The sequence below is a fragment of the Lissotriton vulgaris genome, chromosome 8 (assembly GCF_964263255.1).
Source record: "Lissotriton vulgaris chromosome 8, aLisVul1.2, whole genome shotgun sequence".
Taxonomy (NCBI): domain Eukaryota; kingdom Metazoa; phylum Chordata; class Amphibia; order Caudata; family Salamandridae; genus Lissotriton; species Lissotriton vulgaris.
This window is the reverse complement of record NC_141696.1, coordinates 480,326,403-480,343,126: the sequence shown is the minus strand read 5'-3', so window position 1 is coordinate 480,343,126 and position 16,724 is coordinate 480,326,403. Positions and strand designations below refer to the sequence as shown.

Genomic DNA, 16,724 nt, shown 5'->3' with positions numbered 1-16,724 from the left:
TGCATGGCACCATAACACCCTAGCAGTCCTGACTCCTCACTCCCTCCCCATGGTACCAGAAACTGGGAGCATTCCAGAGCCACACTATCATTAAACCAGAGGAGGGCCTTTAAGAGGTGATTGGATTGCAGAAATCTCAGGTGCTCTTTAGCATCTTTTGCAAAAAGTCAACATTATTTTGAGATTGCCACAGTAGTTTATGCATATTTTTCATGTTGCAGTGGAGCAATTATAGAGCAGCAACAACCTTAATTCCACTTGCATTCCAAGTTTTTCTTATAGAGTTCATGATGAGAGGGTGTGGAAAGACTGTTGAGGAGACAGTACTGAGAATTGGAGGGTTTGCTCAAAACCTCTCTCTACTTTTTACCCAGTGCACTATTTGGATAAGTATGTGTGTATGTATTTACATAGTATTTCTATAGTGCAAACCTAGCCAAAAGGTATCAGTGTGCTGTACAGGGTCGAAGGCGAGCATTAAGTGAATGATTGATTGGACACGGTTATGGATGGTTAATGCATAGAGATGCAGTGTTCTTTAAAAAGGTGTCTTCAGACCTTTCCTACATTGGAGCAGCATTGGGACTGTTTTGATAGATGGAGAAAGTTGCTCCAGGTCCAGGGTGTATAGATAGAAACGGCCTGCTGCATTGTTTCCTTTTTTAAACATATTAGTTGTCTGTTTTTGTCTGATGGAGTCCTGGCTGTGGGTGTGCCAACCATCATCAGAAATGGTGAGTTTGACTGCAAAATAAGCAGGGTTGCTGGTCATGATCGCTTTGTAAATGATGCAGCTGGTTTTGGAGATGGTGTGGGCCGGCAGATGTGTGGAATGGGTAGGTGCTGACGAGCCGGCACCTGAGTTTATTTTCTGGTAAGGTGCGGGCAGCCCACGTTTCTAGCCCATGGAGTACTACTCCCCCACATACTAGACCGTTGATCAGGAAGCAGTCTCAAATATTCAGTTGTAGCTTATCAGTAGTAGTCACAGGTCTGGGCCTGCCTTGATCCCCTAAGAGGGTGACTAAATCCTCTGTACAAATGTATTTTCCTACAAATGTATTTTCTTTCTATTTTGTGTATTATCTCCTATCACCAGCACTAGACCACACTTCACGCTCACCTGGTCCGGAAGAAGCGCAGCGGATCCTACAGGACCTTATGGGCGCGAAACATGTCGACCTTTTGATGCTTCTAATGACCTTTTGAGTTACCCAGGCACATTATGCTTTGTGGGTAACACTTGACCTACGGGGTTTTTACTTTGGCAAGGGTACCGCCATATTAAAACATATATTTCTGGTAACCCTTAGTCAATTTTAATCACTGCACGCACTTCTCACTTAGGACTCCCCTGCACACCTGCATGCACCAAACGGCAGTTCGCAGAAGATCTCCGACAAAGGGACCCTTCGGGGGACCCGAAGGGAATTGCAGCGCCGGCCCAACGACAAGCAACTACCCGATGATAAAGCATGACATCCTTCGGGGTGTGTGAGGGCAACAAGGAATAAGACTTGTTCTTTCCTTTTTCTATTGAGTCCAAGGCCTAGGATCCCTATTTCCTTTCCCTGTCTCACCTCCCTAGGAACAGTGTCCCCATCCTTGTGTATTTATATTGTCCGGCAAACGGAGCCAATGAAGTTCCATCAGGATATGGGTGATATGCAAGCTGCCTGAGACAAGGGAGAAAGAAGTTGGTATTTGAGTTTGTCTAATGTTGCTTTTTGGTTAGTTGGGCTACAAGGCGGTCTAAAATTTGGATGCTCCAAACCCTATCGACGTTCACTTCCATTTCGGCTAATGGCATGATTCTGTCATTCATTAGTAAGGAGCCAATCATGCAAGGATGAATAAAAATATGGGGGCAGCGTCTATTGAATTTTTTTTTACAGAACACGCGGATTAAGGGCTCAACAAAACAGTGACCTCACTTTCAAATATACCTCGGAGCAATTCCGCAAGTTTATTCAGGTCTTAAGTAAATATTGAGCCCTTTTGTTCTAACAATTTCTCCTGGGAAAACCGCAAACAGAAAACCCAAGCACGCTCATTTTCTGCCGTGAGCCGAAGTCCGTGTTTCCGTGTTTCATAATTTACGGTTCGTTTTTCGCGAGTGTTTACAAAGCCTAGCACTATTATTAATTTCTGAAAACTAATTTACTCAATAGCATGCTCCCGGACTTCAGTTGACTGCCGAGCCTTTCCAAGAAAGCCATCTTTTCCTTGGAGGCCTCCCAGAAGAGAAGACGTAAAATTAATTATCTTCCCTTAGGACCAATCAGTAGGGCCATTAAAGTGCTTTCGAATTGGAAACTCTCAACTCTGTGTAGACAACTCTTGAGTAAAGCAATTCTCATAGCACCTCTGTAAGCTTTGCTGAAAACAACTAACTAACAACCCTGTAATAGGTCTCACCTGGGCAAGAATACACTGTTGATTCCAAGATCTTTTGCTAACAAAACAAAAACTCTTTAATAAAAAAGGGCTTAGAACCCTATTACATATGATTGGTTCGCTTCATTGTCACTCTGATTTACTTGCTTCTCTATGGTAGGCAAGTGCTGATTCCACTTTCTTCTTTGCGTCTTTGCCCCTTCGATGAAGCATGGGCCAAGTACTGATTAATTGCATGATTAGTGTCCTTCTGAAGCTCGCGTGCTTCCAGAAGTACTATTTAAAAATGTTTAGTGCCAGCACACCGTAAGAGTGCATGTTTCCAATCCATCTATTCCCGTCCCGCTCCATACGACCATCTTGCATTTCCATCCTCCTTTCCACCCTCCATCTTTGCCCGTTTTTTCCAGCCGTCATCTGTTTTACCTCTGCTCCCTCCCTTTCATCCTGCGTACATTTTGTAAATGTAAATGTAGTATACTTGTAAAGCGCACAGCTGCCCCAGCAACGGGACGTCCCGGCACTGTATAATGCTGCGGAACCGTTCCTGGCTCTCCCTGTGAGATGCTCCTCCTGGGCACCCCAAGGTGAAGCCGGGCATCCCAGTGTTGTTGGTGCCGTTGTGGAGATTAAGCAAGCTATTGCCCAGAGTTGCAGCGTGGGACCCATGATTAGAGTAGGCGCTGAGGCGAGAATTATCGAGTCCGCAGACATTGAGCCCACGACCCTGCCGCGTCAGGACTTGAACCCTGGTCCCGGGCCTGATCTCTGCTTAAGAGTCTACCGCTCTAACCAGTGAGCCACACTTCTCCATTTTGCCTTTGCCAACTCTCTGTGGGGCCTTGAACATCCGTCCCGGTGGCCTTTGCCCCTTCTGTCCATTTCTCTGTTCTTTTCCCTATTGCCAGTGTCCTTGGAGGCAAAGTTTGTAAAAAAAAATACCACATAGATTATCATTGGGGGTGGGCGATAAATTCTTCTCCGCTGGAAGAGTTCGCAGAGTTTTGGCCACACTGCTTTACGCTTGTAATGTGGAGTTCCGGCCAAACTCTGCCAACCATCGCACAGCAGTGTTTTTTCTTGTGTATGGCTAGGCAGCGGTAAGTTGGTGAGTGGGAGCGAGAATTTTTGTCCCCTAGTGCGATTTTCAGATGTCAGCAGGGAACCCGCCAAGATTTTCTCTATGTGGGCAGTTGCGCCCGTTCGCGGAGAGAAAGCTACCGCTAGAGTAGAAAATCTACATGAGCAACAGCATAGAAGAGGCGTGCTGCATGGTGCCATTTGCACTGATTTTGCAGCGCAGAAAAAGCTCCCATCTCTTAAACTCAGCACGAGCAGCACGACGTGCCGATTTCCACCTTTTCGTGGAACTCCACGGAACCTGGCAGAGTTTTCATATAACTCCATGGAGTGAATCTCTGTGAGTTCCCCCACCCCATATTATCATTCACTTTAACTACCATGAAGCCAGACCCAGCCCTCCATTCGGTCTCTAGCCCTAGTGTATGGTTTCCTGATGTCACCACATTCATTTCCTTACTTACTACAACTCCCAGAGTGCTTTTTCGTGGTTCTTTGCAAACCCCCAAATATATTTATTTCCAACTGCTTGTACTAAGCCTCTTAAGCCATGTCCTCTTGGTCTTTTCCGTCCTTGAGTTTGGTGTCATCCCTGTACTACTCAATATTAATCACAGATGCAAATTTGATTGGGTTTGTATTTCTCTTTTTGACAATTTAAAGTAAGCTCTTCAGCAGGATTGTTACTCTGTAGCATGTCTGAAATGAAAACCCCATGCATTTTTAGATGTAAATTACAATTTATGCCATTGATGGTTATCATTATGATACATACTGCTATAGCAGCGTGTAACGTATCCCATTTGCCGAGTCTTAAAATATGTTTTTGGCAAGAATTATATACTGCTTTTTTGTTGCTTCTATTAATAGTAGCACTTGGTCGACAACAAGAGTGTATTGAATTGTTAGTTTAATGCGTGTTATAATATATATGTATGCGTTTTACATATAATATTGAATGTGTAATATTTTATGGGTAAAATTTATAGTATTTGGTGTGTTCACATATAACTTGTATTGTGTTTTTATACTTACATACAAGCAGAACTATGTTATGTGTTGGTTACGTGCACCACATAGCGCGTTATTACAATATGTGTGTTTCCATAGCACATACTATTTTACACATTATCATAAACTGTGTTATGTTAATTTATAAGAAGCAGCTTCTTGATTCTTGCATGAAAGGCAGAGTTTGCCTTTCATCGCTGTTGAATCTCTTTAACCCGCGATGCATTTAAGCAACCAATTAAAAAGTTTCTTTTTTTCACGCCGCCCTCGGTCCTAAAAAAACAAACATTGGCAAAACCAATAGGTCTCGCCTATATGAGAGCTATCTGCTTTGTCAATGTGCCATAGCTATGTTGTACAACTGCGTAGCTGCTGTGCAGCATGGCTAAAAGTAAAGAAAAGAAAGCGCTGGCCACTTTACTTGCAATCATGCTGCCTGCGTACAACATTGCTGAAAAAAAACATTGACAAAACCAATAGATCTTGTGTAGGCAAGAACTATCAGCTTTGCCAATGCTCGTTTGTTGTGTAACCCCCACTGCCTCAATTTTGTGGATTTCTGTGCTTTGAATCACAGGTGTAGTACTCATTTTAACAACTTTTGTGGGGCGAATGATTAGAAACCCTGCTAAGATTCAAACCTCTAAGCTGTCGGACATGGAATTCACAATCAAGTGCCTTAGCGTTCAGCGCAATCTGAAGTTAGGTTGAATAATAAGATGTGAGTGTTTATTTATTTCTTTAAAGATCCGAAGCCAACTGTAGGAACTTTTGAGGCGCTTAGACATCCTACTAAGCTCAAACACGAAACAAGCACAAGCTCAACACACAAAAAGTTCCATATGAACATATATCTAAGAAGATAATCCCAAATCATTCGATTTTTCAAAGATTAAACATTTAACTACCATAACATTAAAGGAAAATGCATGGACAAACGGTATTGCTAACCTGGTTTAAGTTTTTAAGACCAATTATGGTTGGTCGCTTTTCAGACCTGTCAGTTCCAGGCCAATACAAACTGATGTGACAGGAGTAGAATGTCATACTGTGTGTGTGCGATTGAAGAAAACCTATTAATTCACCCATTACTCACAACAAACCAGAAAGTGAGGTGTATATTTTCTCTATATTAATGTGCACTTTTACACATATTTGTGCCCTAGATCATTTTGTAACATCATGGTGTTGCAGCTTGTGTCACAAATTCCCCAAGGATTGTTTTACAGGAGCTAACAGTAACTGGAACGTTAAACGAGCATACAGCTATCACACAGATTTTTTAGAATATATTTTTATTCGCGAACTGGAGCCCTACTTAACTCGGTGACCTTGGTGACAGCCTAGTTTTCCTAAATGGACAGACATCCTCTGATTTTCACCAACACAATTATCGCAAATGATGTAGACATTCATTTGGGGTTTCGCTTGCTGCAAAAGCAGACACCCTTGTTTAGTTATAGCAATCTGGGTCTAACTTGTGACCTACAAATTCCATTCAAAGGCCAGCAGGAGGTGCGCAAACCAATGGCTCACCTTCATGGCTAGTGTTAATCTGCCACATAGTACAGGAAGGTATGTTTCTAGCAATCTGTTGTGTAAATAAAAGTTGCAGGTCAGTGCAATAAACCCTGTCTTGAATTTCCTCGCGCAAGGTTTAGGAAGATGAGAAAAAGGATTTATCCAAGAATACACCACACGCATTTGTGATAAAAACGAACACAGACCCATTGTTTAGATCCCATTTTATAAAAAAAATGTCAAGCCTCTGATTGCCCAACTGACTTCTTAAACAGTATCACCCTTTATGATTTTAATACAATGCACTGTAACACAACCCACTGTGGAAGAGGATACTCCCCGAGGGCTCTCTACCTCAGGTGTGCTGCGGAAACGTGCGGGGTGAGATGTGGATACGCACACTAACACCCGAAGGCCATCAGACTGCCTAAGCCACCACTGAACTCCACTGGAGCCTCCACTTTGTGGAAGGCCTCAGCAACCACAGATGGGATTTCTTTTAATACCCTGCCACTTAGACACTTATAGGAAAACACTGTATAAGAAGAGGCCATCATAACAGATCCCTATAACAGTATGGGTCTAGTCAACCTCTTCATTAATGCATTGTACATTATGTTCTATCAATTTCTAGATTGATAATACCCAGTGGTGGGCTGGTCCGAAAATTATAAGAGCTGGAGAGGCCCCAATGTTGATTCTGGGGTTCAGTTTTCCTCCAGGTATTCAACAACAACCGGCTCCAGTAACCACTTTGCTTACACCTGTGATCCATTGTAGTGATTCAAATGGTCTTCCTTTTGAACCAATCAATTCCCTCCACCCCAAATATCAACTTTAGCTCTTCATCTTCCTATATATATATAAGTAGAGAGAGAGAGAGAGAGAGAGAGAGAGAGAGAGAGAGAGAGAGAGAGAGAGAGAGAGAGAGAGAGATGGTCATGCAGAGAAAGGTGGATTTCTGAAGGAGAAAAGTTCGACTTGGAAGACTTCTTGAAACCAGTGCTAAATTTGAGCTGATGGTTTCCGGTACTCGGCATCAGCACTTATGACAGTCTGCCACATGGTGAGCTGTTTGTCTGATTTAAAGTGAGCACAACAACAGTTGTTAACTAGTTCAATATATGTTAACAATGACTAATGCCTGCTGCCCAAGCCATTCTTATAGCTTTGGGGTCCTGCAGTGGCCTGAATTGTCACACTTGTAGGAGAAGTGTGATGGTTAGTAGCTGGTTTGGTGCAGTCATTGGTAGTGCTAGCAAGGGCAATGGGTGGTGTAGGCTGCAGTGGCCTCCTGATGAGGGCCTGGCACTTCATTTTTTACACATTAAGCACTGCTTGAAATCTCACTGATGATGCATAACTTGGAATCCTCAACACACAATGATCAGCGGAGAGAAGGCTTTCCTTGATAGGTCACTTACAATTAGTTTTGAGAATTTGCATGGCACAGGTTTAACATTTGTATGGCCCTGAAGAGTTTTCGGAGTCTTGAAACACGTTATTTGTCAGGGATTCTCCTGGACCGGAGACTGTGGACATTGTGGTTTGTGGACACAGTGTTCGGTCCTGTTTAGTAAATAATTTTATTGAATAGTAGCTTGCTAGATTACCATGTATCTGTCTCTTTCATTGTGGGTATGGATGTGTACGTGCCAAGGACCTTGCCAGTGGTTTCATTTGGTTGTGATGCTCAGCTGTCCATTATTCACCATATGGTGGTTCTTGAGTTAGGAGGCATAATTAGCCAAATCTTTTCTTTGATGCAATGTTGAGTGCATGTGAATTTGGTACAGTTAAGTTAATTTCTTCTGGATGGTTGATATGCAGATTAGTGACGGGTATAGCTGTTGAGGTGCCAACACTTAGCCAACTGTACAGCTTTTATGAGGTATGTTTGTCTGCATGGAATGTGTGGTGCTCAAACTGGCAATACGGCTCAGCAAGTTAAACACTGGCTGCTGACATCGGAGTGTACTGCAGATCTTTTTTTTGGATGGTGCTAGGGCCCTCTCAACCATTCACTGTTTACTCTCATGAGCTTGATAAACTGAGTTAAATTATTTTTTTGTAAGAGTACAGCAGTTGTAGCACTTAGAAACAGTAAAAGAATTGCAAAGTTAACGCCAGATAAACCATGTAATGATTATTCTTTAGATATAAAAAGGGCCACATGGACGTCATTGTTCAGGGGGTCCTTGCCATATACATTATCTTGAGAAGGTCGCCAGCTCCATAAATGCTGCCACTCCACGAGGGATGTGCAGTAGGGTAGCAAGGATGCCATGGGCTCTGGTGCAAACAAGGAAAATGGTCCCTTTGACTGTTGATGGGGGAGTAAAATACATCAATCATCAGAGGTCGGGCCATGTGGAGATCATGGCCTGGTGCCACTGCACCTACTGCGCACTGCACCAATGGTAGCTATGCCCCTGGTGGTTCGTGGCCTGTGGCCATGGGTGGAGGTACGTTCCATGGTTAGACACAGTGGCGTGTTCTCCCTAGCCTGTTTGTGTGTCCTTGAGTTGGACGTTGCAGAGTTTTCAAAAGCAGGTAACAGATGTACAAAGATTTGGGTGGCACAGAAGATGTATATGCTGCAAGCAAACAATGCAGTGCGCGTGATGTAATGGAGCACTAAATTTATACCATGGACGAGGATATTGAAAGAGATGATAAACAATGGAGAGGGCCTAAGCTTTACATCCTTCAATAAAAATGCCTGTCTAATCCACTTTACTTTATACAGAGTTATGGTTGAAGAATCATATGACAGTGAGGGAGAGAGGGTGGGACAACCAAAGAGAGGAGAGAGAAACCATGAGTGAGTGAGAGGCAAGAAGAGAGGAGAGAGAGTGCGAGGGTGGAAGGGAAGAGAGAAAGGAGGAGAGAGAGAAATAAGGAAATATCATAGCGATGAAGCGGCACTGAAAGGGGAGAGAGAAAGATGGGAGGAATGGGAGAGAATGGAGGAGGAAGAAGACAGAACTTGATCAGCCAATGATGGGTTATGAAGAAAGGCTGGTGGCAAGAGATAGCGAGGGAGAAAGAAAAGAGAAAGGGAGAGACGGCAGAGAGTGAAAAAAAGGTAGACACAACAAGAAAGAGGGGTTGGAAATAGAAAGTCGCAAAGGCAGAAAAGACAGGTCGTAAAAAGAAAAGCTGGGTTAGGACAGCGTGAATGAGCAAGGGGAGTGAGAAAGGAAAGAAGAGAGTGAGAGAGAAAGATCTAAAGTAGAGAAAGACAGATAAAGGGCAAGAGTGAGAAAGCGATAGATGAAGAGAGCGCTGTGAAGTGAGAAAGAGAGAGCTGTGGGAGGGATAAAAGAACGCTAGACAATGAGAGAGAGAAATAAAAGAAAGAAGCACGAGAGAGAAGTAGAAAAGCAGCTCATGACGGTGAGAAAAAAGAGGGAGAGTGGAAAGGAGCGTGTGAGTCACAATCACAGACGCAGCAGGAGCTCCTTCCTTTCTGTTGGACCATAGTACTAAAGGAAACGTATTTTTTGATGATTTAACAACCTCTAAAAAGGATGTGGCCATCAAAGGGTTGCTCCAGAGAAGGGGGGGGGACATAGATGTGCCATGATGGCAGCTCCATCTGGGGTTGCCACCTGGCCAGTTTTATACCGGCATGGCCAGTGTTTTAATGTCCCTGCCAGTGTAAAAAATAGAAAATTCACCTGAAGCTGGTATTTCCCCCCCTTATCTGTACATTCTTTTAACAGTAAATGTAAGTTGAAAAAACTTAAAATTGTGTTTTGCAGCTGCCCCAACGATCCATGAGTAATATTTAAAGTAAACAAAGACAGAAAACCCCTGTTAAAAATGAAGAGGCCAGGACTGGACTGGGAACCCAAAGCAGCCCTGGCAATTTTGTAGGGCTATCCACCCTCGGGGGAAGGGGCTGTGGTGGGGGTGCAGGTGTAAAGCTCTGCTCCTTTTGTTACTGGGGCCTGATATTGCAGCACCGCTGCAAAACCGCTCCCCAGTAACAAAAAACCGTCCCCCCACAGCTGAAAAACTGGCTCCCACCCTTCCAGCCTCATGGGAAAACACCTGATGCCCGGTAGGGCTAGTCCGGCCCTGATAGAGACGATTTCATAGAAAGTTCTACTCAAGTATCGTGTCCAGGCCCTTGCAGAATCGTAATATGTGAACACGTGGCTGGTGTTTTTTATCTGGGAAAAGTGACAACCATTAAGCCATCTTGGCAGCTGCGACGTGCTGACAATTCTGGAGGGTGGCATCTGCCATGTTTGTGGGTTCACTAATCTACTTCATCATGTGCATCATGTTTTACACGTGCATTCGGCTTTGGATGCCCCCTGGCTGCACGGAATCAATGCAGAGTGAGTGTTGCCCAATTACACTGGCCACGATTTGTGGGCATGGAATGAAAAGCTGAGCTCAAAATATCACCAAAATGAGTCATCTAAAACGATTGCAGTCAGTATAAGGTCAGAATCAGACCTGCAGTGGCACTGGAAGCCCACAACATTTTTAAAAGGTACAGCACCGAGGCAGGGATTGCATAGCGTTCACCATTTCATCATTTGCTACTCCAAATAACAGTGATGTACAAAGGTTACTGCGATTGCTCAATATGTGGAAAACCAAAGAATTAACCCAAAAAGCAGGGCTTTGAGTGACAACAACATGATTTTAAGGTGGTGTTAGCCCAGTATGCGATACATACAGATCAAACTAGATTCACAGCCGGCAGGTCAATGCCTTCTAAGACGGGTTATTTAGTCCAAGAGGTCAACTTTTTTAATACTAATCAAACACCCGCCTTGATAACGATGGTCTGAGAATGTGTTTGACTTGGTAAACTGATGTGTTCTATTTTTTGGTCTTGAAAGGTTTGGTTCCCCCCCCCAGACTATCGCTATGCCTCAGAATATATATCAAGGGGCTCAGGCACAGGTTAGGATAAACTCTAACCTGGCAGGTACCAGGGTTGTAACACAGGCCCACGCATCCCCCGCAGTGCGGGGGGGCCCTCAAGCTCAAGGGGGCCCCCTCAGCACTGCACTTCGGCCTGAGAGCTCCTAATAGAGTCCGGAGGGGGCCCCTCCACGTACCTGGCAGGGGGGCCCCCTCAATTATCGTTACGACACTGGCAGGTACAATAGATATAAGACGGGGAATCCGTAAGGGGTGCCGCTTGTCTCCAGTCTTGTTTACTTTTTTTTATAGAACCCTTGGCGGTTAGGATTTGAGACAAAATAGAAATAAAAACTCCACTAAAGGGAATGACAAAACTAAAATTATTGCAGACGATATTATATTGTACCTGAAAGCAGTGAGGCAAAACATTAAATCAATTTTAAGAGAATTCACAGAGTTTGAGGCAATTGGAGGTTACAACATTAATCATTAAAAAACTGAAGTCCTGGCCCTAAATGTCTATAGCAACTTTCTCCCAGATAATTTAAAACAACAAGCTCTTTCTCTTGAGCCGAAACAACATCTCGGGATATATGTTTCAAATCAATTTGCAGTTTATTAAGGTTAAATTACAAAGCCATGTTGAGAAAAATTAAAGATTTACTGGATAAATGGATACTCCTTCCCCTTACCTTGATTGGCCACATAGCATTCATAAAGATGTTGATATTACCATTATTAATATTTCTCTTTCCTGACATTCCGATTAAAATCAATACAAAATATTTTAAAGAATTGGAAAAAATCTTTTGTCCATTCATATGGAATAAAAAAGCATCAATGATAAAACTATCTATACTCCAACTTGATACTAGCTGGGGTGGGCTGGTACTTCCTCATATTTGTATCTACTATGAAGCAGCATTTTTTGGTTCAGGAAGCTGGGTCACAGCTTCCTGTTTTTATAAAAACATCAAAACTTCCAAAGAAAACAAGATACAAGACGCTCCAGGTGTTTAATAGTGGACTCCAGAAATTTTACTCTTTAAAGGCTCAGTCCTCAGGCTATGAATATCTTCGGCTTATAGAATAGTCACATAAATTTTGGGAATCAAAGGGATTCAAGGAATTAGGCCACTTCTTAACTGGAGGGAGATCTATTAATTGGGAGGAGGCTCAAGCTAGTTGTGGAAATCAGAGTAGGTTCCTTTTCGCTGAGCATTGCGAGAGCTAAGTAAGGGCTCTCATAGATGCTCCCGAAGTCTGCAGGCGGATCGGACACAGAGCCTGTGCGCCGAGCCCGAGCACCATTTGTCCGCCTGCAGCCTTTGGGAGGGCTTTCGCGACCGCTTTGATGTTCTCAGTGAGCCGCGCGGCCACTGAGAACATCAAAGCGGCCGCGAAAGTGATCACCTCCCTCGTTTGCTTCTCTTTCCTGACCACACTCTGTTTTTTTGCTCTTTGTCACACCTGTGCTTTTCCTCCACACCTCCGGTGCTCCACGTCACTGTCTCCTTTGTGTTCTTTCCCCGCGTGCTGCTCTCTCTCCCTCATATGCTGCTTAGTTAGCTTAACTTTCCTGACCACACTCTGTTTTTGCTCTCTGTCACCCCTGTGCTTTTCCTCCACACCTCCGGTGCTCCATGTCACTGTCTCCTTTTTATTCATTCCCCGCGTGCTGCTCTCTCTCCCTCATATGCTGCTTTTCCTCTCCTCCCCATCCATCTTTGTTTTATGCTCCTGCCCACTCCTCCTTTGCTTCTCCCCACCGGGCAAACAAGGAAAATAGCCCCTTTTACTGCTGTTGTGGTAGTAAAATGCAGCAATTATCGGGGTTCAGTATGCCCCGGTGTCACTGCACCTACTACACCAATGGTACCTACGCCCCTAGAAGCGAATTACTGCTGAGATGTGTGAAAGCGTAGTGTTGACACAGAGGACACACTCATTCTTGCACAGATCCGTCCTCCCCCTTTGTGTACTGCTGGCTGTGATTGTGTCTCACTTCGCATCATTCAGTTCAGCACTGGGTGTTGTGTGGGCAGATATACCCACAACAGAGAGACCCGCCACGTCATCTAAAATTGGAAGTGCGCGTTGATTTCTACGTCCAGGAGAGACAGCTAGCAGGAGAAAGCCGCGAGTTCTGCCCAGTCTAAGCCGAGGCGACAGAATGCCAGTCCGGACTCCTGAAGAGAGGCCATTGAGAACTACTGTAATGCAGAGCCTGCCATTGGCGCGACGCGTGCACCCCGCCTCCTCGCCATTTGATCCCAGGGTTATTAATGCGCCCGAGCACACCCTCCTTCAGGCTCTGTCCTCCTTGTCTCAATTGTCACGGAGCAGTGTGCAATAAACATCAGCTGGTACCTTGGGGTAGTGACGTGCGCTGTGAGCCTGCCCCCATCCTGGCCATTTGTTACCACATAGAAAGACTCCTCTGACCCCTCATGCCTGAGAATGATAAAATCGGGGCTTCTTCCGAGTTAAGACTGCACCTCCTGTAACTTAAGTGTGCTGAGGGAGGGACCCACTTAAACAATGGAAGCTTCTGAGGATGCTAAAGAGCTCTTAAAATGCACGTGTGTTTAGGCGCTCACACATTTTCACTGACTTACATAAGCCTACAACTTTCACTTTTTAGTGGTGCATAGACATATGTGCAGAATACACTGTGGCTAAAGGCACAGGTCTGTGACGTCCTCTGCAAACATTCCCAAAGGTGCTGGAAGTTTTATGCTTCGCGGCGGTACCTTGCTCTGGGCTGATATCTGGGTAACTGCTCTGGGTTCAAGGGCTTCAAAGCGAAGAATACACCCATGTTTGTCTGCACCCCTCTTTGCTGGGGCATGTTTATTTATATATATTTTTCTAGCGCACAGCCTCCTGCCGTCCGGGCTTCAGGGTGCTGTAGAAGGAATGAGGGGGGAGGCGAGGAGTAAAAGAAGTATGTTTAAGTCCCGGGGAGCAGTCACTGCTTGCATGGGGCGTACATGTACACATTCATGTACAGAGAATCAGCAATTTAAAACAAGCATTGGCATAGCCAATAGGTCTTGTTGGTTTTACTCATGGTCCTATAATTATATTATGCTTTACAAGTTGGTCTGATTATAAGAAAATCAGAGCCATTCTCAAAGATTACCTGTGTGGATGAGTAAGCTCACCTTTTTAGGCAGAGCCTAGAACAGCGCCACAGACACCACCACACACACACACACAACCACACACACACACAACCACACACACAACCAACCACACACACATACAACTACACACACACAACCACACACACAACCACACACACACACACAACCCCACACACACAGCCACACACACAACCAGACACACAACCCCACACACACCACACACACACAAGTACAACCACACACACAACCACACACACAACCACACCCACAACCACACACACACACAACCACACAACCACAACCACACCCACACAACCACACACACAACCAAAACAACACACAACCACACAAACAACCACACACATAAACACACACAACCACACACACAACCACACACACACAACCACACACACACATGCAACCACATACACACACACAACCACACACACCACCGCACACACAACCACACACACAACCACACACAAACACACACACCTAACCACACCCATACACACAACCACACGCACACACAACCACACACACAACCACACACACAACCACACACACACAACCATACATACAACCACACACACAAACACATACACACAACCACACACAACCACATACACAACCACACCACACATACAAACACACATACAACGACACACACACACAACCACATTGTTAGTGCACACTTTCACCAGGCACAGACACCATCAGTAGTCAGAGCACGCTTTCACCGGGCACAAATGTATGTATGTATAGGCATTTATATAGCGCACTACTTACCCGTAGGGTCCCAAGGCGCTTCGACCGCTGCGAAACCCTTCCTGGCTTCCCTGAGAGATGGTCCCTTAATGGGTATCCCCAGGGTGAGACCAGGCATCCCCGGCGGTCTGGCGGGGCCGTTAGTGAAGATGAGGCAAGCTAATGCCCAGAGTTGCCGAGTGTGATCGCTGATCAGAGTGGGCACCGAGGCGAGAGAATTATCGAGTCCGCTGACCCTGGTCCAGAAACCTGCCGCGCCGGGAATCGAACCCTGGTCCCGGGCCGTCCTCTGCTCTCGGGTCTGCCGCCTCTAACCAGTGAGCCACACACCACCAGCCGTCAGTGCACGCTTCCACCAGCACACACCACCAGATGTCAGTGCATGCTTTCACCGGGCTCAAACACCACCAGCCGTCAGTGCACGCTTCCACCAGGCACACACCACCAGACGTCAGTGCACGCTTTCACTAGGCACACACACACCACCAGCCGTCAGTGCACGCTTTCACCAGGCACACATTCATCACTAGCCGTCAGTGCGCGCTTTCACCAGGCACACACCACCAGCCGTCACTGCACGCTTCCACCAGGAACACAAACCACCAGCTGGCAGTGCACTCTTCCACCAGGCACACACACCACCAGCCATCAGTGCACAATTTCTACAGGCACACATACCACCAGCCATCAGTGCACACATCAATTGTTAACGTATCCACAATTAACTAATGTAGCAATCGCAGTATGGCACACTTTACTTTTAAATATATTAATCTAAAGTGCAGCATGCCACCATTGCTACAAAAATAAATACACATTTTTTTGTCCTACAATTTATAGACTTTTGTTGCAATTGGTGTTGCAATATTTAGCAATGAAAATAGCTCAAAAGTAATTAATGCGAGACCTATTGCATTGCAAATGCTTGTTTTTAGCTATCTACAGATTAAACTACTATTAAACAAATATCTTCTTCAAGCCAATGCAGATATCCCTCCGGTTTTAGCCGCTCTGTTTAGAACTAAATTGCGAGGAGTAGGGAATTGGTATTGATTATTCCGAAATCAAGGAGTGCCCAAAATGGTTACCAATTTTCTTGAAAAGATAAAACAAGAAACACTTTGCCAATTTTCAGATGGGGAGTGGCAAACCATTTCACAACATGGCAGTTAGGCATTAAGAGCGGCAAATTTTAAAAGAATGGCGTTTTTATCTCGCTGGATGGCTTATTACACCCCGAAAGCACTCCATAAGATGTATCCTGAGGTGGAGGTGGAGAATAAATGTTCCTGGTGTCAACAGATGGGAGAAGGTTGCTGGTTGCATGTCTGTTTTATATGTTCAAGGCTGAGCCAGTTCTGGGAGAAAGTTTGTCTTGAACTTAGCCGTGCTCTCTTGAGTAGGGTAGAACCCGAGCCAAAGTTAGCACTTTTAGGTTTATTAAAACAAAATCGTACCCAGTTACTAACCAGAGGGAGGGAAATGTTTTTATCAATTTCTTCCTTGGTGGCGTGTTCGTTGATCCTCCAGAACTGGAAAAAAACCAAAGTACGGACATTTTTTAGAATGGTCTAAAAAACATGAGCCGAGTGAAAATATATGAAGAAGCTTATACGAAAATGGTAGGAGCTACTAAAATATTTATCTCAATATGGAAGTATTTGGATCAGATGGAAAATGATCTCCAAGGGTAAGCTCACCCAGTTGATTCTATAGCAATCCATGTAAACACATTTGCACTTTGGTAAATACAGCATAGAAGCTAAGTCAATGTAATAGACGAATGTATTGGAAAGTATATCTGGATAATATACGGAAGGAGGAAGTTTGGAAAAATCGTCACTTTAGCGCTTGCACTTTATTATCTAAGAAATCGTTTTTGACAATGTAATATGTCTGTTGTGA

The 16,724-nt window shown here is 44.6% G+C and overlaps 1 protein-coding gene across 6 annotated transcripts in view; it reads right to left on the bottom strand.

Annotated features, from left to right (window-relative positions):
• The window catches only part of EDAR (ectodysplasin A receptor), a 494,038-nt gene that overhangs the window by 232,174 nt on the left and 245,140 nt on the right, over positions 1-16,724 (bottom strand). The window contains exon 2 of one of the 6 annotated variants that reach the window (XM_086934285.1): positions 16,289-16,351. The exons of the other annotated variants lie outside the window; for them this stretch is intronic. The gene's annotated coding sequence lies outside the window, so the exon portion shown is untranslated. The remainder of the gene's footprint in view (positions 1-16,288; positions 16,352-16,724) is intronic. 6 annotated transcript variants of the gene reach the window in all.